A 25,327-nucleotide genomic window follows, 5' to 3' on the forward strand; every position below is an offset into this window, starting at 1 on the left:
CACAAGTGGATAGCACTGTGGCTTCACAGCGCCAGGGTCCCAGGTTCGATTCCCCGTTGGGTCACTGTTGGAGTCTGCGCGTTCGACCCAGTGTCTGCATGGGTTTCCTCCGGGTGCTCCAGTTTCCTCCCACGGTCCAAAGACGTGCAGGTTAGGTGGCTTGGCCTTGATAATTTGCCGTTAGTGACCAAAAAGGTTAGGAGGGGTTATTGGGTTACGGAGATAAGGTGGAAGTGAGGGCTTAAGTGCGTTGGTACAGTCTCGATGGGCTGAATGGCCTCTTTCTGCACTGTATGTTCTATGTGCTATATTCCTGATCAATTTTGAACCTTTCTGGGGACAGAGTTTTTTCATCTGTCACCATATCCTGGGTAGCATCTACCTCCTTGATAAAGACCAGGGGAATCTTGGAAAAAATCCCCTAAAGCTGGAAGCAGAATTTGCTGAACATTCAAAAAAGTTAAATCCACAACACAGAACTTGCTGATCTTTGTAAGCATCTTTCGTCAAGATGAGTGGAAAGTTCCTTCATCTCACAGCTGGTCCAAAACCGAGACCAATGTTTTAAGAATTGCCATTTATAAAAGTTTTCATTGCACAAATCACCTGGATATTGAGCGAGTGGTAGCTCTTTCTGTTCCTGGAGCTGTGGGTTCTGAATGAGAGCCTTGAGCCTCACGTGCATTCCGTAGATCACAGTCAGCACTCTGGGTCATCAACAATCCTATAGAAACCTATTGCTCAGGTTTTTCTTGACTGCGGACATTCCAAATTGTATGGTCTCACCACCCCTGCTCCTATTTCTTACAAGAGGAGTTACCTGCTGTTAAAACCAGTTGTGAGGGTTCGAATGACTCCCTTAATTTCCCTCTCCTCATTTGATCGCAACAGGGTTTGAAAAGGATATACTTGCCAATTCAATGAGTACTTAACTGTTCACGCACTGTAATCATAAAGAACCAATAGGACAGATTGTCTTGAGTTTAACAAAGAAAAAGATTTGCTTTGTTATACTTAAACCGATCTAAGTGAAATAATAAGATGCTCCAACTTTCGCACAGGCACACTCAAAGTTAACACAGATTACAGACTGGGGGAGGATGGGCTGGCCAAATTAGAGCCCATGAAAGGTGAAAGGAATTTACAGTCTTTAGTTTGGTGACTCATAGAATCAACAGTGCAGAAGGAGGCCATTCAGCCCATCGAGTCGGCACCGGCTCTTGGAAAGAGCACCCTACCCAAGGTCAACACCTCCACCCTATCCCCATAACCCAATAACACGAAGGGCAATTTTGGACACTGAGGGCAATTTATCGTGGCCAATCCACCTAACCTGCACATCTTTGGACTGTGGGAGGAAACCGGAGCACCCGGAGGAAACCCATGCACACCATAAGACCATAAGACGTAGGAGCGGAAGTAAGGCCATTCGGCCCATCGAGTCCACTCCACCATTCAATCATGGCTGATTTCAACTCCATTTACCCGCTCTCTCTCCATAGCCCTTAATTCCTCGAGAAATCAAGAATTTATCAACTTCTGTCTGAAAGCCACTCAACGTCCCGGCCTCCACCGCCCTCTGTGGCAATGAATTCCACAGACCCACCACTCTCTGGCTGAAGAAATTTCTCCTCATCTCTGTTCTAAAGTGACTCCCTTTTATTCTAAGGCTGTGCCCCCGGGTCCTAGTCTCCCCTGCTAATGGAAACAACTTCCCTACGTCCACCCTATCTAAGCCATTCATTATCTTGTACGTTTCTATTAGATCTCCCCTCAACCTCCTAAACTCCAATGAATATAATCCCAGGAACCTCAGACGTTCATCTAATGTTAGGCCTACCATTCCTGGGATCATCCGTGTGAATCTCCGCTGGACCCGCTCCAGTGCCTGTATGTCCTTCCTGAGGTGTGGGGCCCAAAATTGCACACAGTATTCTAAATGGGGCCTAACTAATGTTTTATAAAGCTTCAGAAGTACATCCCTGCTTTTATATTCCAAGCCTCTTGAGATAAATGACAACATTGCATTTGCTTTCTTAATTACGGACTCAACCTGCAAGTTTACCTTTAGAGAATCCTGGACTAGGACTCCCAAGTCCCTTTGCACTTCAGCATTATGAATTTTGTCACCGTTTAGAAAATAGTCCATGCCTCTATTCTTTTTTCCAAAGTGCAAGACCTCGCACTTGCCCACGTTGAATTTTATCAGCCATTTCTTGGACCACTCTCCTAAACTATCTAATTCTTTCTGCAGCCTCCCCACCTCCTCAATAATACCTGCCCCTCCACCGATCTTTGTATCATCGGCAAACTTAGCCAGAATGCCCCCAGTCCCGTCATCTAGATCGTTAATATATCAAGAGAACAGCTGTGGCCCCAACACTGAACCCTGCGGGACACCACTCGTCACCGGTTGCCATTCCGAAAAAGAACCTGTTATCCCAATTCTCTGCCTTCTGCCTGACAGCCAATCGTCAATACATGTTAGTACCTTGCCTCGAATGCCATGAGCCCTTATTTTACTCAGCAGTCTCCCGTGAGGCACCTTATCAAAGGCCTTTTGGAAGTCAAGATAGATAACATCCATTGGCTCTCCTTGGTCTAACCTATTTGTTATCTCTTCAAAGATCTCTAACAGGTTTGTCAGGCACGACCTTCCCTTACTAAATCCATGCTGACTTGTCCTAATCCGACCCTGCACTTCCAAGAATTTAGAAATCTCATCCTTAACAATGGATTCTAGAATCTTGCCAACAACCGAGGTTAGGCTAATTGGCCTATAATTTTCCATCTTTTTCCTTGTTCCCTTCTTGAACAGCGGGGTTACAACAGCGATTTTCCAATCCTCTGCGACTTTCCCTGACTCCAGTGACTTTTGAAAGATCATAACTAATGCCTCCACTATTTCTTCAGCTATCTCATTTAGAACTCTAGGATGTAGCCCATCTGGACCCGGAGATTTATCAATTTTTAGACCTCTTAGTTTCTCTAGCACTTTCTCCTTTGTGATGGCTACCATATTCAAATCTGCCCCCTGACTCTCCGGAATTGTTGGGATATTACTCATGTCTTCTACTGTGAAGACTGACGCAAAGTACTTATTTAGTTCCTCAGCTATTTCCTTGTCTCCCATCACTAGATTACCAGCGTCATTTTGGAGCGGCCCAATGTCTACTTTTGCCTCCCGTTTGTTTTTAATGTATTTAAAGAAACTTTTACTATCATTCCTAATGTTACTGGCTAGCCTACCTTCATATTTGATCCTCTCTTTCCTTATTTCTCTCTTTGTTATCCTCTGTTTGTTTTTGTAGCCTTCCCAATCTTCTGACTTCCCACTACTCTTTGCCACATTATAGGCTTTCTCTTTTGCTTTGATGCATTCCCTGACTTCCTTTGTCAGCCATGGCTGCCTAATCCCCCCTCTGATAACCTTTCTTTTCTTTGGGATGAACCTCTGTACTGTGTCCTCAATTACTCCCAGAAACTCCTGCCATTGCTGTTCTACTGTCTTTCCCACTAGGCTCTGCTCCCAGTCGATTTTCGTCAGTTCCTCGCTCATGCCCCTGTATTTCATGGTGCATTTTGTGCCCCTGGTCCTGACCACTGTTAGGAGGCCTGTACATAACTCCCATTATGTTTTTTTTGCCTTTGTCGTTCCTCAACTCTACCCACACAGTCTCCACATCATCTGACCCTATGTCGTTTAGTGCTAATGATTTGATTTCATTCCTAATTAACAAGGCAGCCCCGCCCCCTCTGCCCACCTCTCTGTCTTTTCGATAGGTTGTGAATCCCTGGATGTTTAAATGCCAGTCATGAACCCCCTGCAACCACGTCTCTGTGATGCCTACCACATCATACCTGCCAGTCACAATCTGGGCCACAAGCTCATCTACCTTGTTCCGTACACTGCGCGCATTTAAATATAGCACCTTTAATTCTCTATTGACCGTCCCTTTTTGTTTTCTTAGTGTGGTGGACCTTGGTTTACTGAGCCTTTCCATACACTGTGTCATATTTTGTGAGATGGGGACTATCGCAACCTCTCCTGAGTTCTGTCTTTTCGTGCTTTTTTTGTATTCCTAAGCAGCTACGCTTCCCACTGATTACTTCACCTCTTGGTTCCCTGACTTTCCCTTCCCCCCCAATCTCTAGTTTAAAGTCCTATTGACACCCTATTTACTCTTTTCGCCAGAACACTGGTCCCAGCTCGGTTCAGGTGGAGACCATCCCAACGGTATAGGTCCCCCCTGTCCCAAAACTGATGCCAGTGTCCCATGAAAAGGAACCCCTCTTTCCCACACCACTCTTTCAGCCAAGTGTTAACTTCCCTTATTCTTGCCTCCCTATGGCAATTTGCACATGGCTCGGGCAGTAATCCGGAGATTATGACCCTTGAGGACCCGTTTTTTAATTTGAATCCTAGCTCTTTATAATCTCTAAACAGGTGCTCTTTCCTAGACTTGCCTATGTTGTTGGTATTGACATGGAATACAACAACTGGATCCTCCCCCTCCCTCTCCAGTATCCTTTCAAGTGGGTCAGAGATGTCCCGCACTCTAGCACCGGGCAGGCAACATACCATGCGGGACTCTTTATCCTGCTCACAAAGGATACTATCTATCCCCCTGACAATAGAATCCCCTACAACTACAACTTGCCTATTTATTCCCTCCCCTTGAATGGCCTGCTGAACCATGGTGCCTTGGTCAGTTGACTCATCCTTCCTGCAGCCCTGTTCGCCATCCATACAGGGAGCAAGTGCCTCATACCTGTTGGACAGGGTCAAGGGCTGAGGCTCCTGAGTTCCTGACTGCTGGTTCCCTTTACCTGCCTGACTTGCAGTCACACCCTGCTGTCCCTGGCCACTGGCAGGATTTAAACTACTTACTCTGAAAGGTGTGACTGCCTCCTGAAACACAGTGTCCAAGTAAGTCTCCCCCTCCCGGATGTGCCTCGGTGTTTGAAACTCAGACTCCAGCTCATCAACTCTGAGCCGGAGCTCTTCGAGCAGCCAACACTTACTGCAGATGGGGTCACTGCAGTTCGCAATGGGATCTGCCAGCTCCCACATAAAGCAGCTCAAGCACATCACCTGACCAGCCATCTCTAATTAATTAATTCGTTTAATTTAAGTTTACGAGTTAAGCTGTGTTTTTTTTAAATTTGGGGCAGATCTGCTATCAACCAATCAGATCACAGCTTCCCTCTGACGTCACTTTTGGAAAAAAAAACCTGGAAAACAGGACGTTACCGTTAGGTTTTTATACTCAGAGACTGCTCCGCCTCCTCCGAACGGCTCCCGAAATTAGGCCTGAAGAAAGAGAGAGAACAAAACAGTAGGGAAAAAGCACCTTCTCCCACTCTTCACCGAATTACCTCACTGCACCAAATTACCAAGTTTCAAATTCTCACTCTGTCTGTGTCTCTCTCACTCAGGCTGTGTCTCCTTGACCAGCGCAACGCTTACTGAGTGTGCTTTCTGTCTGTCTTTTATACAGACTTTAGGATGACTCACACTAAAACATCAAAGAGAAGAATACAATGTGTACCTTTGTGCCCCTAAACAGGCCTCAGGTGACTGCCAGATAACTGTCTCTCAGCAATTAGGGTGGGGGCAGCTTCAGCCAATCAGACACTAAGCTACACTGCACTTTTAACTGAAAAACACACGGGAAGGATGTGCAGACTCCGCACAGACAGTGACCCAAGCCGGAATCGAACCTGGGACCCTGGAGCTGTGAAGCAATTGTGCTATCCGCAATGCTACCATGCTGCCCACTCAGATGGCTTCAGGCTGAAACCGGTGGTCTTGCTGCTTTCACTCAGGTGATCCCTTGCTTTCAGCATTGAGGCAGTTTAAAACTGCAGATGGATGATCCATCTGTTCTTCTGAAGATATTGCTGTGGAGTTACATGGAGAGAGAGCCAAACAATAGCAGACAGGTCCCAAAAGCTTGCAAGTTGGGTAGAGAACGAGAGAAAGAGTGTGTGAGAGAGAGAGAGAGAGCGAGGAAGAATCTCCCTCCGCTGCTTGTCCTCATGAGAAAACATGTGCTTCAAACTTTCAAATGGTTGGCTTATCATGTGACTGCCCTCTCCAACTGACCAATAAATCAATCATGATCATATATTGCAATCGTAAATTGGTTAGGTCAGTATGGGAATTCCCCTTAACCAGGGTCCCCTTGTTCAAGTGAATATGTTTAATGGTTTGTCTCCAGCCAGTTGAGTATCTGGATATGGTGCAAACAAAATGAAAACATGGTTCATTCATATTCCTCTGAGGGAATTGTCCCGGATGGGTTTTTGCAGACATGCCATCATCATCTCAATGGGGTTGGAATGTGGAATATACAGTAATGCACATTAGGTAACCATCTTGGCTGTGAGTTCAAGTCACTCTCTTCTATGTTGTGTTATGTACTCTGGGATAACACAGGCTGCAACTCGATGCAGCTTTGACCAAAAGATACTACAGACTTTGAAGTAAGTTGAATGTGATTTATTCAACCATTTGCACAGTTCTCGGAGTTCGACTCCTGCTAATCTTGCTACAGTAACTCAGTCTAACTGACCAGTCTGCTCTAAGCCACGTGGTGGGTGTGATGCTTCTGATCTGCCCCTGTCCTATTCTCTTAAGTGTCGCCTGTGGATAGAGACAGAGCACGTGTGCCCTGTCCTTATATATGGGTTGTGTAATGCCCCCTTGTGGTAGTGTCACCTGTGGGTGTCTTGATTGCCCATTGGTCGTGTCCTATTCTATGTGTTCATTAGCTGCATATCATGACATCTCCGGTGCTCCCTCTAGTGTTTACTTAGTTGTAGTGTATTTACATTAACCCCTTGTGTATATACAGTGATGCATATCCCCACAGTCTATGCATTAAAAAGTCTGTTTTTGTAAAGTTCAATTCATGTTTCCAGTCAGTGGATTAAAAATCATTTGGCATAAAGCACATCTCATGACACTGCCAATTACAGGCTCTTACTGGCCCTTGACTAACACTGTCAAGGTCCCCCATGTGTGTAATGGGAAGAATTGAAGCACATAAAAGTTGAGAATTGTGGTCACCTTCATTTCTCTATTTAAGACTCCACTGCACGTGGACCAAGGCTTTAAGTCATTTTTTGATGGATTCCATCATCAGTTCCTTGAATGTGGAGGCCTGTGCACTCTTCCTGCTGGGTACAGTTATGATTCGGTCAGGGACCGTTAATTTAAAATATAAATCAGAATACCAAGCAATTCACCATCAGAACCATGCCACAAGATTTCACTTGAGAGTACAGACGGAACCTCGGTTTAACATCTCACCCACAAGAACACCTCTGACATGTATTGTGGAAGGAGATGATTTTTCTGTGTACTTACTATGCTAATTAATGCTTCTCAAACAGACAAAGAATACACTCAAGAATCTGAATATTTGCTTTCTTTTTGCCTGGTAACTTCAAAGAGAGCAAAAGATACCAACTGGACATGTCATTTCACAATTCATATTCATACAGAGTAGGCATATACACTTTAACATTTTGCATTTCTGTTGGTAAAATCGTATGATGAAAGCAAAGTGCATGAGTGTTTTTTGATCATTGTGTGAACTTTACTTCTTTAGTACTGCTCAGTGGTTATCTGCTAAAGTGTTGAGTAAGATTGGTAAAGTTGCCAGACATCAGCTCCACAGAAACACCTGCAATATTATACGGAGAGAAATGCTGAAATTATAATCAGCTCAATCTATTAGAATAAAAGGCCAGCAGACCGGACCAATACTGAGCAAATCCAATGGGGTATTACAATGTAAAGGGACAATATCATCCCAGTGTATTCTAGATGGAGAAAAAGGGTGGCTCGGTGGAACATCTTGTGTGAAGCAACATTCTCATTATTCACAATACGAATCCAGCAGAAGCTGAGAGAATTGACAAGGAGATAAAGAGGGAGGGTTGTAACATATCAATAGGAAAGGTTTTAAGGATCATGCTATACCATATTTTAAAAGCCACGTGAACGGAGTCACTATCAATTTAGATGATGAAGGACGTTGATCATGTTTCAGATCAATTTGGCTATTTTACAGGTTTCATGCCAAGCCAATCTGCAATTTCTATTTCAGTAAATATAGATTTAATTTAAATAGACAGAAATTCTTGTGGTATTTTTAGCTGCATCCACAATATAGGTGCTACACACACATGGATCATTTTTTGTCACAAAATACAATAAAACATTTACAATCTTGAACTGAGACAGAAACTTGCTATACAGCAGTTTAATGCCGTTAAGAGACTTGATTCCAGAGTTTGTGCGTAAAATAGGATAAAGTTGTAACTATGTCTGGCCCTTTAGGCAGTAGGCATAATTAATGGGACAAACTAGGAGCAAAGTCAATATTAGTCCACATATAACTTGGCAGAAGGTGCAGGGCTGTATGACATAATTTTCACGCCTTACAAAAGTGGTTCTTTTCCAAGGCCTTGGGAGCCACAGATCAGATCATCACTTCATCAGCATCATATAAACCTGCATTATACCAATGGTCAGGGTAAAGGTTGGTCATAAAACTGTCTAGCCACCATATCTGTCACATATCATTTCATTGAAGGGTCTTTGATTTTGATTATCACAATAAAAAACACTTCCCAATGGTGTCTTTTATGCTGATTCTGATTTGGAAATCAAACAAAAGATTTTTAACAAGTGTCAAACTGAAACTTTCTCTCATCAATGTTTTGGTTTGAATTTCCTCAAGAAACTGATTGCAGGAAGATTAATTCTTGTAGGTTGATTCTGCATACTTCTTCAACTTGACCACACAATAAATTATATCTTCAGTCTCTCTTAATTTAATCATCTCTTTTCTATGTCAAAATTTTGGACACCACTGAGATTTCCAGCAGAACTCTCAATGTAAATTTGAAGGCTACAGGAAAGCACCAACCGTTACAGTTTACTGAAAGGAGCTTCCTTTGATATTGGTGAATTCAACAAGAAAAAGAGTTGAAACAAATTCTCAACAACATGTTAAATGACAGTACCACAAGGGTGTTTACCTTTTACGCAAAGATGCAATTCAAGTAGATCTAATAGCAACAATAGGAACATAACAAAATATATGACTCATGCTTCAGTGCTGCACAACATATACCAGGCATGCGAGTGAGGCATCACAAGCATATTTTTTTAATTGGACTGATAAATTACAGTGGCTGGGCCTTAATTGCAAAGGCTCTGAGCTCTCCAATTTACTTCATAAACCACTCTGCCTCTTTAATTTGCTTCTCTCCTTTAAAACATTCCTTAAAACTTGCCTATTCGGTCAAATCTTTGGTTTTTTGCCCTAATATCCACTTATGTGCCTGTTATTTTTTGTATGAAGTGCTTTGGAACATTTTATTATGTTAAGCTTCTATATAAATACAAGTTTTACTGGGCTGGCGTTCTGGCAGGGGCCACCTCGCTAGCTAATGAAGGACAGGTCTGAGGCGTTCAAGTCAGGCACCCTGACCTAGACAAGTAATCCAGGTACGATCTCCGCAAAGCCATCCGAGATGCCAAGAGAGAATATCAGACCAAGCTAGAGTCACAGACAAGCGTTACAGACCCTCGGCAGTTGTGGCAAGGCCTAAACAACATAACAGGCTACAAAGCGAATCCGAGCAGTATCTCCAGCAGCAGCGCACCTCTCCCCAAACACCCGTATATGATCCAAGTACGTTTCTTCTGATCAAGGAACTCCTAGGAGTTGACATCGATGTTGCCTTCAGGATGTCTTTGAAGTGCTTCCCCCCTTTGTCCTCTTCTTGTTCGGGACCACAATTGTTTACAATTTACATAGATGATTTGGAGTTGCGGACCAAGTGTAATGTGGCAAAGTTGACAGATGACACCAAGATGAGTGGTAAAGTGTTCAGAGGACACAAAGTCTGCAGAGGGATTATAGATAGTTTAAGTGAGTGAGCAAGGGTCTGGCAGATGGAGTACAATGTTGGTAAATGTGAAGTCATCCATTTTGGTAGGAATAACAGCAAAATGGACTATTATTTAAATGGTAAAAAATTGCAGCATGCTGCTGTGCAGAGGGACCTGGGTGTCCTTGTGCATGAATCGCAAAAAGCTGGTTAGCAAGTAAATCATAAGGCAAATGAAATTTTGTCCTTCATTGCTCGAGAGGTGGAGTTTAAAAACTCCAGTTTATGTTGTTTATGGAGTTTATGTTGCAGCTGCAGAGGGTGCTGGTGAGGCCACACCTGGGGTATTGTGTACAGTTTTGGTCTCCTTACTTGAGAAAGGATGTACTGGCGCACGTGGCTGTGTGGAGGATATTTACTAGTTTGATTCCAGAGTTGAGAGGTTTGGTTTATGAAGAGAGACTGAGTAGACTGGGACTATACTCATTGGAATTTAGAAGAATGAGGGGGGATCTTATCAAAACATATAAAATTATGAAGGGAATAGTTAATATAGAAACAGGGAGGTTGTTTCCACTCGCGGGTGAAAGTAGAACTAGGGGGCATAGTCTTAAAATAAGGGGGAGCAGATTTAGGATTGAGTTAAAGAGGAATATCTTCACCCAAAGGGTCGTAAATCTGTGGAATTCCCTACCCAGTGAAGCAGTTGAGGCTACCTCGTTGAATGTTTTTAAGGCAAAGATAGATAGATTATTGAACAGTAAAGGAATTAAGGGTTATGGTGAGCGAGTGGGTAAGTGGGGCTGAGTCCACAAAAAGGTCAGCCATGATCACATTGAATGGCGGAGCAGGCTCGAGAGGCCAGATGGCCTACTCCTGCTCCTAGTTCTTATGAAAGTCCTCCTTGAGCTGAGCAAAGGTACTCTGACACCCTAAGCACATGGTCAGCCCAGAGGAGTTGGTTTTAGATGGTCATGGCCTCGGTGCTGGTGCTTTTGTCTCCTTCAAGGACACTGAAGTTAGCCTGTCCTCCCAGCTGATGCGGAAAATCCGTTTCAGACAGTGTTGATGGTACATCTCCGGGGCCTTGAGGTGGCATCGATACATAGTCCAAGTTTCTGAGCCTTATAGAAGAGTTGGGAAGCTGGCTGCCTTGTACACAAGGATCTTGGTGTCAGCACGGATGTTGTGGTTGACAAAGACTCTCGTCCTTAGGCAACCGAAGGAGGCACTCGCGGATTGCATATGACATTGTATCTCCGCATCAAATTAAGCCTCAGAGGTGAGGTGGCTCCCCAGATATGGGAAGGTTTCCCCGTTGATCTAGAAGGAGGTTGAGACTGATCTTGCCCTGGGGTGAGTTAGTGAAGAGCTTGGGTCTTCTTGAGGTTGAGGCTGAGACCGATTCTTTGGCATGTTTCCGCTAAAGTGTTAAACATGGCTTGGAGATTCTCTTCTGAGAGTGGAGATGGCGATGCCGTCCACACACTGAAGTTCCACGGGTGATGTCAGTGCTGTTTTCCTCTTGGATGCAATGAAATATATAACGTATAATGGTATAATGTCTGTTCATTTCATTATGAAACTCAGCTTACCTTAATCTTGAGCTCAGAGGAACTCCATGCCCCAACAAACCTTGGACCTCTCTTACGTGCACAGGTTAGGAGCGAGCTGCATATGTGTACATTGTCACTTTTACATTATTTGGAGCCCAGCGCATCTGTGCCTAGATAAATGATGCAAAAACCCAGGTCAGATGACCGGGAGCAGAGCACCATAGCCAGCAAATGTCCCAGAAAAAAAAAAAGGACAAGGGAGAGTGGACAGGGAGAGGTTGCAACAAGCATCCTAGATAAGAGGTAAGAGAGGGAGGACAGGGAAATGTCCCACTTAATGAAGAAAAAGCGAGGAGCAGAGAAACAGGCTCTGATTAGTGAAAGGGCTGCAGAGAGCAGACTTTAAGGACGTGGGCTCAGTAGAACTCCTGGATGTCAAAGAGGGCTCAAGAGAAGCCCTGGAGGTCCAAGATTGCAGCTGAAGGTTGGTGACTCAGTGCAGTATGCCACTGGGACAAAGGTACCCTGTAGAACTAGTGTTCTTGGCACATCCAAAGAGCTGAAACTGTGCTTGTAAGCTGAAGCTTCAATTTAGTTGGGAATCTAGGTGAACGAATCTCAGAAGATGATATTAAAATCCTGCGGGGTGGACTGTTGTTGAAGCGGTCCAAGTTGAAGCAACCTCTGTCGGGATGATGTTTGATGGTGTAAATTGAACACCCATGGGAGAGAGACAGAGCTTCAGTGTGATTGGTTGACTCACAGTGCTATGAACGTACGGATGGGCAGTTGAGAAATCCATAGAACCCGTTTTGGTCTGATTTAGCATCTATGCTGTTGTGTGGTGTGTTAGACCACAATATGCCTGTTAATTCATATGTACTGTATGGGCATACACTGCGGCACAGTGGTTAGCACTGGTGCCTCACAGCACCGGGGACCAGGGTTCGGTTCCGACCTCAGGTGACTGTGTGGAGTTTTCACATTCTCCCGTCTCTGCGTGGGTTTCCTCCGGGTTCTCCGGTTTCCTCCCAGTCCAAAAATGTGCAGATTAGGTGGATTGGCCATGCTAAATTGCCCGTTAGTGTTGAAAGATGTGTCAGTTAGGTGGGGTTACAGGGATACAGGGGGAGGGGGCCTAGATAGAATGCTCTTTCAGAGGGTTGGTGCAGACCCGATGGGCCAAATGGCCTCCTTCTGCACTGTAGGGATTCTATGACCTCACGCTTACTGAATGTTAGTGTAAGATTAATATTGTAAATTATTTTATTGTTCTGAACTTGTATAGTGAAGTTCATTTTCATTTGTTTAAAACCCGCAGAATCTTGTGGCTTTATTCACTTGGTAAGTGTCTTGAATCTCAAACATTGTTTACTTTAAACAAAACATTATTGGTCCCTAACCGGATCTCACCAACAACTCAGGGGTCTGGCTAAAGATCATAAAAATTTTAAGTGGGTAGAGAGCCAAGCCAGCATGGCAAATTACTAAGTCATCTTGTTATGATGCAAATATTGCAACTATCAGCAGTAACCTTTTTATAAAAACAATTTAAAAAATGTTCAAAGGGAAGCCACTCCTGCCTAGCCTTCTGATCTTCTGTGAGAAAGTTACGGATGAAGTAATTCAGAATGACAATTGGTCTTAAGCTTCAACAAATATTTGAAGAACTTCTACATGAAATGTTTCGAGTGAATCAAAAAACTGTAGAAACCCAAGGTAGAGGATGGCAGTAGATAGCCAGTAGGTTAGAAGACAGTATTTGAGAGTTGAAGTTTAAGGAGGTTGCAGGGGTAAGGAGATTAGCCAGGCTAGCACTGGATTAATGAAGTCTAGAAGAGACAAAGATACGTACAAGAATTTCACCAACAGATGAGTTGAAATGGAGGGGTTATAATTATGGTGATGATACGTAGGTAGAAGTAAGTGTTTTTTGTGATGAAAAGGATATTGAATTAGAAGTCCAGCACAGGGTTGAACATGGTGCCATGAATGTGCATTGTCTGTTTCATTAAAAAGTCTGGTATAAAATATAATGCCTCACATCCATCTCCAGCCTTCTTCAACCACTTCCTTATCTCCACACATTAAAGCACGCACACCCTATTAAATTCATGCTAGATCCTTTATTCTATTTTGGATACTTCACTGGTCTTATTTGTCTAACCTTAAATACCACTGTCTGTCTGGGTTTACGAATAGAAAGTGCTCAAACTACAAAACAAAAAAAAACTTTGCTTATTGTAAGCCATGCACATACTGATTCCATTATATAAAATTATACATCTAAGGAAAAACTAAATAGAAAAATAATTAAACGTTTAAATGCAGTGTGACACAAGGAAGATGTTCAAATGTACTTCGCACTTCTGGACATGAAAGAAAGCTCTATGATTCAGCACAAGTATGAGCCCATAAAAATACCAACCTTCCTCCCCCACAGTTATTTCATAAAATGAGTTTTGAATAGTTCATGGTAGCCTGCAGCCTTCATTATACAAAAAGCTGGTTTTAAGCTTATGGATCAAAATACATAAAATTATTAAATTCATAACATTGATACTAGTTATATATTGAACTAAAATATTTTAACTATATTAGAATTGATATGTGACACAAATAATGCAGACAAAAATCTTAATCTCAATGACAGGACCTTAAGAAATAGAGCAGGAGCCTGCTCTGCCATTCAATGCAATCATGATGGATCTTGGAGTTTGATTCCACTTTCCTGCCCACTGCCCATCTCTTGATTCTCTGAGATACCAAAAATCTGTCTATCCAAGCCTTAAATATATTCAATAATGGAGCACCGACAAACTTTGGGATAGAAAATTTCAACAATTCACAACCCTTTGCGTGAAGAAAATTTCTTCTCGGTCCTAATACTTGCAATTAAGAGTGAATAATTTCTTACAAATTTATTTTCTATCATAGTAAAATAGAGGATCAAAATGGGCAAGGATAGGTAAATGAAAAAAATGTAGGTAAAACACGTTTCCCATAATGCATTTTGGAAGTTCTCCATTCTAGAACCAAGCAGAATAGTTTAACATCTGACAAGGAGAGATGGTTCTAAACCATCATTGTAAAAGTCAAGGGATGATATCAGTTGGGCAGCACGGTAGCATAGTGGTTAGCGCAATTGCTTCACAGCTACAGGGTCCCAGGTTCGATTCCCGGCTGGATCACTGTCTGTGCGGAGTCTGCACGTTCTCCCCGTGTGTGCGTGGGTTTCCTCCGGGTGCTCCGGTTTCCTCCCACAGTCCAAAGATGTGCAGGTTAGGTGGATTGGCCATGCTAAATTGCCATTAGTGTCCAAAATTGCCCTTAGTGTTGGTTGAGTGGGGTTACTGGGTTATGGGGATAGGGTGGTGTGGGCTTGGGTAGGGTGCTCTTTCCAAGAGCCGGTGCAGACTCGATGGGCCAAATGGCCTCCTTCTGCACTGTAAATTCTATGAAAGTCTATGAAAGTAATATGCATTTAGAGAGCACATTTGATGCAGAGAAACACAAGGCGAAGTCAGACAAAAATGGATGCCACCAAAGCAGTTATGGGGGTAGCCAAAAGCTAGATTTTAAGCAGGCTCTTATGGGAGGGGAGCAAGGTGGAGAGGCAGTGAGGTTGACAAAGAATTCCAGAGTGAGGGGCTGATGTATAAAGTCATGGCTGTAAATGGTGGAGTGATGGAAGGAGGTAATGCATAGGAGGTCAGAAATGAAGAAATTGAAACATAGGAGTTGGTTTGTAGGTGTACAGAAATAGGGAGAGAGAAGGCCATGAGGGATGTAAACACAGTGAGAATTTTAAATTGGATGCAAGAGGGTGGGCGGAAAAATTGGTAGCCAGTGAATATTAGCAAGGGCAGGGATGATGGATGAGCAGGAGTTGGTATGGAATAGGCATGTGTAGTTCAGTTTTGAGTGTTATGGAAGGTGGAAGATGGGAGAGGATGTCCAGGAGAGCATTGAAATAGATCTGAAGGTGAGGAAGACTAGAATGAGGATTTCAATGCCAATAATCTTCGGATACAATTGTGGGATACAGGCTATTGATGTTACAGAAGCTTAAGTAGTCATTCTTTGTGATGCAGAGGATATATAGGAGCAGCAGTAGGATATTTAACCCCTCAAACATGCTCCACCTGCCATTCAATGAGAATGAGGTTGATCTATGACCCAATTCCATGTGCACAATACAATAGATTGGAAACTCAGCTCAGTGTGGAATATAGAACATAGAACATAAGAACATTACAGCGCAGTACAGGCCCTTTGGCCCTCGATGTTGCGCCGACCTTTGAAACCACTCTAAAGCCCATCTACACTATTCCCTTATCATCCATATGTCTATCCAATGACCATTTGAATGCCCTTAGTGTTGGCGAGTCCGCGACTGTTGCAGGCAGAGCATTCCACGTCCTTACTACTCTCTGAGTAAAGAACCTACCTCTGACATCGGTCTTATATCTATCTCCCCTCAATTTAAAGCTATGTCTCCTTGTGCTAGACATCACCATCCGAGGAAAAAGGCTCTCACTGTCCACCCTATCCAATCCTCTGATCATCTTGTATGCCTCAATTAAGTCACCTCTTAACCTTCTTCTCTCTAACGAAAACAGCCTCAAGTCCCTCAGCCTTTCCTCATAAGATCATCCCTCCATACCAGGCAACATTCTGATAAATTTCCTCTGCACCCTTTCCAATGCTTCCACATCCTTCCTATAATGCAGCGACCAGAATTGTACGCAATACTCCAGATGCGGCCGCACCAGAGTTTTGTACAGTTGCAACATGACCTCATGGCTCCGAAACTCAATCCCTCTGCCAATAAAAGCTAACACACCGTACGCCTTCTTAACAACCCTCTCAACTTGGGTGGCAACTTTCAGGGATTTATGTACATGGACACTGAGATCTCTCTGCTCATCCACACTGCCAAGAATCTTACCATTAGCCCAGTACTCTGTCTTCCTGTTATTCCTTCCAAAATGAATCACCACACACTTTTCTGCATTAAAACTCCATTTGCCACCTCTCAGCCCAGCACTGCAGCTTATCTATGTCCCTCTGTAACTTGTAACATCCTTCCGCACTGTCCACAACTCCACCGACTTTAGTGTCATCTGCAAATTTACTCACCCGTCCATCTACGCCCTCCTCCAGGTCATTTATAAAAATTACAAAGAGCAGTGGCCCCAAAACAGATCCTTGTGGTACACCACTAGTAACTGGACTCCAGTCTGAACATTTCCCATCAATCACCACCCTTTGTCTTCTTCGAGCTAGTCAATTTCTGATCCAAACTGCTAAATCACCCTGAATCCCATGCCTCCATATTTTCTGCAGTAGCCTACCATGGGGAACCTTATCAAACGCTTTACTGAAATCCATATACAACACATCAACTGCTTTTTCCTCATCCACCTGTTTGGTCACCTTCTCAAAGAACTCAATAAGGTTTGTGAGGCACAACCTACCCTTCACAAAACCGTGTTGACTATCTCTAATCAAATTATTCCTTTCCAGATGATTATACATCCTATCTCATAAAACCTTTCCAAGATTTTGCCCACAACAGAAGTAAGGCTCACTGGTCTATAGTTACCGGGGTTGTCTCTACTTCCCTTCTTGTACAAGGCGACAACATTTGCTATCCTCCAGTCTTCTGGCACTATTCCTGTAGACAAAGATGACTTAAAGATCAAAGCCAAAGGCTCAGCAATCTCCTCCCTAGCTTCCCAGAGAATCCTAGGATAAATCCCATCCGGCCCAGGGGACTTATCTATTTTCACACTTTCCAGAATTGCTAACACCGTCTCCTTATGAACCTCAAGCCCTTCTAGTCTAGTAGCCTGAATCTCCGTATTCTCCTCGACAACATTATCTTTTTCCTGTGTGAATACTGATGAAAAATATTCATTTAGCACCTCTCCTATCTCCTCGGACTCCACGCACAACTTCCCGCTATTGTCCTTGACTGGCCCTACTCTTACCCTAGTCATTCTTTTATTCCTGATATATCTATAGAAAGCTTTAGGGTTATCCTTGATCCTACCTGCCAAAGACTTCTCATGTCCCCTCCTGGCTCTTCTTAGCTCTCTCTTTAGGTCCTTCCTAGCTAACTTGTAACTCTCAAGCGCCCTAACTGAACCTTCATGTCTCATCTTTACATAAGCCTCCTTCTTCCTCTTGACAAGTGTTTCGACTGCTTTAGTAAACCACGGTTCCCTTGCTCGACCACTTCCTCCCTGCCCGACAGGTACATACTTATCAAGGACACGCAGTAGCTGTTCCTTGAACAAGCTCCACATTTCCATTGTGCCCATCCCCTGCAGTCTTCCTCTCCATCCGATGCATCCTAAGTCTTGCCTCATCGCATCATAATTACCTTTCCCCCAGATATAACTCTTGCCCTGCGGTATATACCTATCCCTTTCCAACACTAAAGTAAACATAATCGAATTGTGGTCACTAGCACCAAAGTGCTCACCTACCTCCAAGTCTAACACCTGTCCTGGTTCATTACCCAATACCAAATCCAAAATGGCCTCGCCTCTCGTTGGCCTATCTACATACTGTGTCAGGAAACCCTCCTGCACACATTGGACAAAAACGGACCCATCTGAAGTACTCAAACTATAGCGTTTCTAGTCAATATTTGGAAAGTTCAAGTCCCCCATAACAACTACCCTGTTACTTTCGCTTCTATCCAGAAGCATCTTTGCAATCCTTTCCTCTACATCTCTGGAACTTTTCGGAGGCCTATAGAAAACCCCTAACAGGGTGACCTCCTTTCCTGTTTCTAACCTCAGCCCATTCTACCTCAGTAGACGAGTCCTCATCAAACGTCCTTTCTGCCACCGTAATACTGTCTTTGACTAACAATGCCACCCCTCCCCCTCTTTTACCACCTTCCCTGAGCTTACCGAAATATCTAAACCCCAGCACCTGCAACAACCATTCCTGTCCCTGCTCTATCCATGTCTCCGAAATGGCTCCAACATCGAAGTCCCAGGTACCAACCCATGCCACAAGTTCACCCACCTTATTCCGGATGCTCCTGGCATTGAAGAAGACACACTTTAAACCACCTTCCTGCCTGCCGGTACACTCCTGCAACTTTGAAACCTTACTCATGCCCTCACTACTCTCAACCTCCTGTATACTGGAGCTACAATTCAGGTTCCCAAGCCCCTGCTGAACTAGTTTAAACCCTCCCGAAGAGCATTAGCAAATTTCCCCCCCAGGATATTGGTACCCCTCTGGTCCAGGTGTAGACCATCCCGTTTATAGAGGTCCCACCGACCCCAGAATGAGCCCCAATTATCCAGAAATCTGAAACCCTCCCTCCTGCACCATCCCTGTAGCCACGTGCTCAACTCCTCTCTCTCCCTATTCCTCGTCTTGCTAGCACGTGGCATGGATAACAACCCAGAGATAATAACTCTGTTTGTCCTAGATCTAAGTTTCCACCCTAGCTCCCTGAATTCCTGCCTTACATCCCTATCCCTTTTCCCACCTATGTCGTTGGTACCTATGTGGACCACGACTTGGGGCTGTTCCCCCTCCCCCTTAAGGATCCCGAAAACACGATCCGAGACATCGCGGACCCTGGCACCTGGGAGGCAACACACCAACCGCGAGACTCTCTCGTTCCCACAGAATCTCCTGTCTATCCCCCTAACTATGGAGTCTCCAATGACTACTGCTCTGCTCCTCTCCCCCCTGCCCTTCTGAGCAACAGGGACAGACTCTGTGCCAGAGACCTGTACCCCATGGCTTACCCCTGGTTAATTCCCCCCCCCCCAACAGTATTCAAAGCGGTATACTTGTTCCTAAGGGGAACGACCACAGGGGATCCCTGTACTGACTGCTTCCTCCCAGCCCTTCTCACCGTCACCCATCTATCTTTATTCTTCGGAGTAACTGCATCCCTGAAGCTTCTATCTAGGACCACCTCTGCCTCCCGAATGATCCGAAGTTCATCCAGCTCCAGCTCCAGTTCCCTAACGCGGTTTCTGAAGAGCTGGAGATGGGTGCACTGCCCACAGATGAAATCAGCAGGGACACTGTCGGCGTCCCTCACCACAAACATTCTGCAGGAGGAACATTGCACTACCTTCCCTGCCATCCCCTCTAGATAAAAAAGAAAAAGAAAGTGCTTACCTGCTATTCACTCCCCTTCTCAGCAAGCAGTCACTCAGCAACCTCTGCGCCCCACACGATATCACCTGAGGGAAAAGAAAAGAAAAACTACTTACCAGTCACCAGCCAATCCCTTACCTGAAGGCTGTGACGTCACGGTTCAACTTGTTTCTACTTCTACCTGCCCTCGAGCCTTCCTCTTGGTCTTTACAGCGGTTGTTTTTTTGTTGGTTAGAGGAGGGGGTACGGAGGGAAACACTGAAGAAGTGTTTCGGGTTTAAGTGTCACTTGACAACAGCTCCTCCTCAAACCACCTTCAAGTTAGGGTGACTGCACCGGATATATGCAAATTTCCCCTGCAACAGCCAATCAGCAGCTCCGCTCTATTGCCCTCTGCTGGATGCTTGTCTTCACTTGAACAGCTAGGGTCTCTTGCACAGGTACACCTTCAAGTTCGAGTGACCGGACCGGACGTATGCAAATTTTCCGCGCAACAGCCATGATGCCATGGTTGCCAAGCATCTCGTTGATTTTAGAAGAGCAGCTGGGGAAGGAGTTAGAATTGGTAGTGGGGCTGAAAAGAATGGTTTCGACCTTCCTACTTAACTGGAGAGAATTACGATTAAATGTCGAACAAGCAGTCTGTCCAAACAGAAACACTAGAGGAATCGAGTGAGTTGGAACAGGTATCACCAGCCTGCAAGTGGAAGACACGGTTTGAGTGCCATGTGCAGCTTTGGGCACCCCCAGTACAAAATATTACAGAGTTTAGCAGCACATAGCATATAGCTTCAATCGGATGATGAAGCATAATAAAACTTCCCTTTGTTGGATGACTTGAGTTACCCAAACAATTTCCACCACAACACTCAAGGCTAACTGGATGTTGACTGAAGGTTTTTGGTAATTCTGACAAGTGAAAAATAGATACATATTATTTCAGATTTTTCCTCTGGCTAGATAGTTTTTCACGAAAGATAATAATGTAAAATCATCACCAAAAAAACAAGACAGGTTTTGAATACATTTCTTTACACAGAGGAAATTGGGATATTATGGAGTCATTGTGACACAAAAGGAGGCCATCCAGCTCACTGAGTCCATGCTGGCTCTGTGGTTGAAGTGGAAGGCATTGGGACAATTGGATACATATTTAAAACAAAGGAAGATAGAGGGCTATGAGGAGAGTGCAAAGCTGGCTGATTAACTTTGGATTGCTCAAGCAAATCGCCAACAGATACAGTTAACTACCTGCACTGTAAACCTGTATGATTCCTTCTGAGATTGGGATTAAAGGGTCTTCTTTGGGCTGAGAAGGGGAGTGCTTTTCAAATCAATATTAATTGCACCAAGCAGGTGTCTGCACATGACAGTAGCCATAACCCAGCAAACTATTTTGACAGTGGACTAAAGCAGATACGCATAACCAATGTACCTCTCTAGCAGTTAGTTGGGGCTTGCAATTTAAAAAAAATATTCACTCAAGGGAAATGGGCTTCACTGGCTAAGCCAGCATTTATTGCCCTTCTCTGATTACCCTTGGGAAGATGCATTCTTGAACTGCTGCAGTCTATGTGGCGCAGATACAGCTACAGTGCTGTTAGGGAGGGAGTTCCAGGATTTTGACCCAGGGACAGTGAAGAAACTGCGATATATTTCAAAGACAGGATGAGTGGCTTGGAGGGGTACTTGCAGGTGGTGGTGTTCCCATATATCTGCTGCCCTTGTCCTTCTAGATGGTAGCGGTTTTGGATTTGGAAGGTGTTGGCGAAGGAGGTTTGGTGAGTTCCTGCAGTGTGCGTCTTGTAGATGGTGCACACTGCTGCTCCTGTGCATCAAGTTGCAGAGGGAGTGAATGTTTGTGGATGGATTGCCATTCAAACAGGCTTCTTTGGCTTGAACAGGGTCAAGCTTGAGTACTGTTGGAGCTGCATTCGTCCAGTTATGGGGAGGGTATTCCATCACATTCATGACTTGTGCCTTACAGATTGTGGATAGGCTTTGGGGAATCAGGGGGTGAGTTACTCGCCACAAGATTCATAGCTTTTGACCTGCTTTTATGGCTAGTCCAGTCACGTTTTTCGTCAATGGTGGCCCTCAGGATGTTGACAGTGGGGATTCAGCGATGCTAATGCCATTGAATGTAAAGACGCGATGGTTAGATTCTTTCTTGTTGGAGATGGCCATTGCCTGGCATTTGATTGGCGCGAATGTAAACTTACCACTCATCAGCCCAAGGCTGGATATTGTTCAGGCCTTGCTGCATTTGGAAATGGGCTGCTTCAACATCTGAGTTGCAAATGGTGCTGAACATTGTCCAAACATGAGCGAACATCCCCACTTCTGACCTTATGATAGAAGGAAGGTCATTAAAGAAGCAGCTGAACATGATTGGGCCAAGGATGCTACTCTGAGGAACTCCTGTAGTGATGTCCTGGAGCTGTGATGGCTGAAGTTCAGCAACAACAACCCTCTTGTGCTAGGTAGGACTCCAACTAGCGGAGAGTTTTCCCCTGATTCTGATTGACTCCAAGTTGGCTCGGGCTCTATGATGCCACAAAGGCGGCCTTGAAGTCAAGAGCAGTCATTTTCATCTGAGCACTGGACGTGGTAATTCATGTTTGACCTGATGCCATGAGACATGGGGTCCGGAGTCGATATTGAGGAGTCCCAGGACAATCCCTCCTGACAATACATCACTGTGCTGCCACCTTTGCGCGGTCTGGCAGGACATACCCAGGGATGGTGATGGTGACAATTGGGACATTGCCTGTAAGGTATTATTCCGTGAGCATAACTATGTCAGGGTGTTGCTGGATGAGTCTTTGAGACAGCTAACCAAATTTGGGGCAGAAGCCTCCAGATGTTAGTAAAGAGAACTTTGCAGGGTCGACGGGATTGAGTTTGCAGTAATCGATTCCGATGCCTAGGTCAAAGTCAGATGGTCCATCTGATTTCATCACTTTGAGACTTTTTAACTGGCTTAATACAACTGAATGGCTTTCTCAGGCATTTAAAAGACCACCTCATTGCTGTGGATCTCTAGTCACACGTGGGCTAGACCAGCTAAGGATGGCAGATTTCCTTCCCTGAAGGACATTAGCAAAAGGTTTTTACGACAATCGATTCATGGTCATCATTAGTCTTTTAATTACAGAATTTTTATTGATTCCAAAGTTCACCAGCTGCCATGGATTTGAACCCAGGTGCCCAGAGTATTACCCTGGATCCAGCAACAACATTACGATGCCACCGCCTCCCTATTGCAATATCCAAGCATGCAAAGTCTCACTCAGTGGAGTGGTAGAGGAATTCTGCATGAATTCAACAACCAAATGGCCGACAAAGCAAAAAGGTTGTGGAGTGCTAAGGGTGTGGTCAGGCATTCAAGGTACCAAAACCACCCACTCCATTTTCATAGAATCATAGAATTTACAATGCAGAAGGAGGCAATTTGGCCCTTCGAGTCTCTACTGGCTCTTGGAAAGAGCACCCTACTTAAGCCCATGCCTCCACCCTATCCTCGTAACCCAGTAACCCCACTTAACCTTTTTTTGGACACTAAGGGCAATTTATCATGGCCAATCTACCTAATCTGCACATCTTTGGACTGTGGGAGGAAACCGGGGCACCCGGAGGAAACCCACGCAGACACGAGGAGAACGTGCAGACTCCGCACAGACAGTGAGCCCAGCCAGGAATTGAACCTGGGACCCTGGAGCTGTGAAGCAACTGTGCTAATCACTGTGCTACCGTGCTGCCCCTAATCAACTCAAGCCATCTCAAGTTTATCTTGCCAGTGGGTTTGTTCTTGGAGAGGAGTATGAGATTGACACAGCACAACTCTCCCTCACTATAATTCATTTTGCATGCAAGTAATGCTACACCCAACTGCAGTTTATTTGTTAATCCTTCATAGTCAAAGATGGCCATAACATCAACTCAATTTTATTGAGTTAAGTTTTAGGTCTAATGTGTAATGATATGTATATTGACTGGGATGTAAAGAGTTAACAAGTTAATGTTAATGCTTCTTACCACTAGAGGGAACCACAGAACAGTCATATATATATCATGTGACTTTGAGATTTCTGGGAGTTAGGAGAGAACTGGCTAACATAGGAGGCATGAGAGAGAGAGAGTTGTACTTGAGAAGTCTGCAGTTAGAGAGAACATAGTTCAACATAGAAACCTTCTACTTTAGGAATGTGAACAAATTTTAGTTAGTAGTGTAATACTATTATTCAGCACTATGCATCTGAGCCATCCAGGTAAAGCAAAATCGAGAACACAACACTCTTTGCATCCCAGTCAATATACATATCATTATATGTGTTAAAAAAGACTAATCAGTCCAATTTGAGCATGAAAACAACGATTGCACATTGGATACAAATGTATGGTTGGTGCAAAAGAGGTGCTTGTGGCTCTGGATATGCAAAGCTCACGTTTCCTGTTGGCCAATATGGCTCTGTGCTCTCTTTACTTATGAGATTGTACAATATAGAGTAATTCTGTGCGTGGTTCTCCCATGTCTTGGGGGCAATTTTTAATTCAATGAGACCTTTCGGTGTCCTTGAAGTTCTTTTACTGGCCTCCATGTGAATGATTCCCATCAATTAAGTTGCCGTAGAAGAGTATTTTGGCAAGCACTCATCAGGGATTCTGGCAACATGTCCTGCACCACCTTTCTGCTGGAATAGATGTTACTTGTCACTTTGTTTTCCAAAGTTACCAATGTTTTTTCTTTAACTCGATGGAGGATTAGGGGATACTTTCACCATTAACATCCATACTTTTATTACTACTCTGTATCCAAAAGATATAGGGACCGATTAATTTTATCCTCGTGTCCTCTATGCTTCTAGTCCAAATTAAATATCATGCCGGCATCATCACTACTAATTCCTCTCCACTTTTAAAAAGATCTGGACCATGCCTCATTTTAATCTCTAGTGATGATCTAATTTGAGCTGGCAAAGTAATATGAACAGGAGGACTCTGTAGGGAACTTGTTCCATTTGGTAATAATACAACCTACAGCAAAATGGGAAAAGAGAGTCACACCAAAGAGACAATAAGGAAATGCTCAGTTGACTGCACAATGTCTTAAATGGGAGTAGTTAATGACATAACTTCTTCCAAAATAGTAATATAATGAATGCACCTTTGACGGTCTTTCTTCAATTCAATAAACACAGATGTACAAGTAATGTGATTTTAAAGCTTTACAAACATTTGCATTAATAATTTTTTTATGCAAGTTACATATTACTGACATAATTTGGCAATCCTCAAAGACTGTTTATTGGCCAGCCAACCACATATATTCAAATATTCCCCTTACATACTATCTTATTGCTGAAACAACTGCAAATACAGACACATGAAGGGCATTGATCTCAGGAAATTAGGAGGATTAAACCACTGCTTGTAGTTTTCATTGGAATTCACATAACTATCAGTCTTAGAGCCACTACTGGAGAAGCAATATTCAGAGAAAGTTAAACAGTCTTGGATTGTGTGTCTTGGTCTTGGAAGGTAAATGCCAGATTTGTTGCAGTTGGATTTAAAGGCTTTGTTCCACTAATGATGCTGCCATTGGAATAATCTGATCACATTTTATTTTTAAGAAGTAATCCATGATTTTATGGTATGGAGTCTATGCAATTATGCACAGGCAGCACAAAGAAAGAAAGTCAGTTGTA

At 43.9% G+C, this 25,327-nt stretch overlaps 1 protein-coding gene across 7 annotated transcripts in view; it reads right to left on the reverse strand.

Moving 5' to 3' along the window:
• Nucleotides 1-25,327, reverse strand: part of supt3h (SPT3 homolog, SAGA and STAGA complex component) — a 622,281-nt gene that overhangs the window by 396,065 nt on the left and 200,889 nt on the right. Inside the window, exon 1 of one of the 7 annotated variants that reach the window (XM_072499081.1) lies at nt 19,641-19,659. The exons of the other annotated variants lie outside the window; for them this stretch is intronic. The gene's annotated coding sequence lies outside the window, so the exon portion shown is untranslated. Of the gene's footprint in view, nt 1-19,640; nt 19,660-25,327 lie in introns of those variants that run through there. 7 annotated transcript variants of the gene reach the window in all.

This window comes from Scyliorhinus torazame, chromosome 4 (genome assembly GCF_047496885.1).
Source record: "Scyliorhinus torazame isolate Kashiwa2021f chromosome 4, sScyTor2.1, whole genome shotgun sequence".
Classification (NCBI taxonomy): Eukaryota; Metazoa; Chordata; class Chondrichthyes; order Carcharhiniformes; family Scyliorhinidae; genus Scyliorhinus; species Scyliorhinus torazame.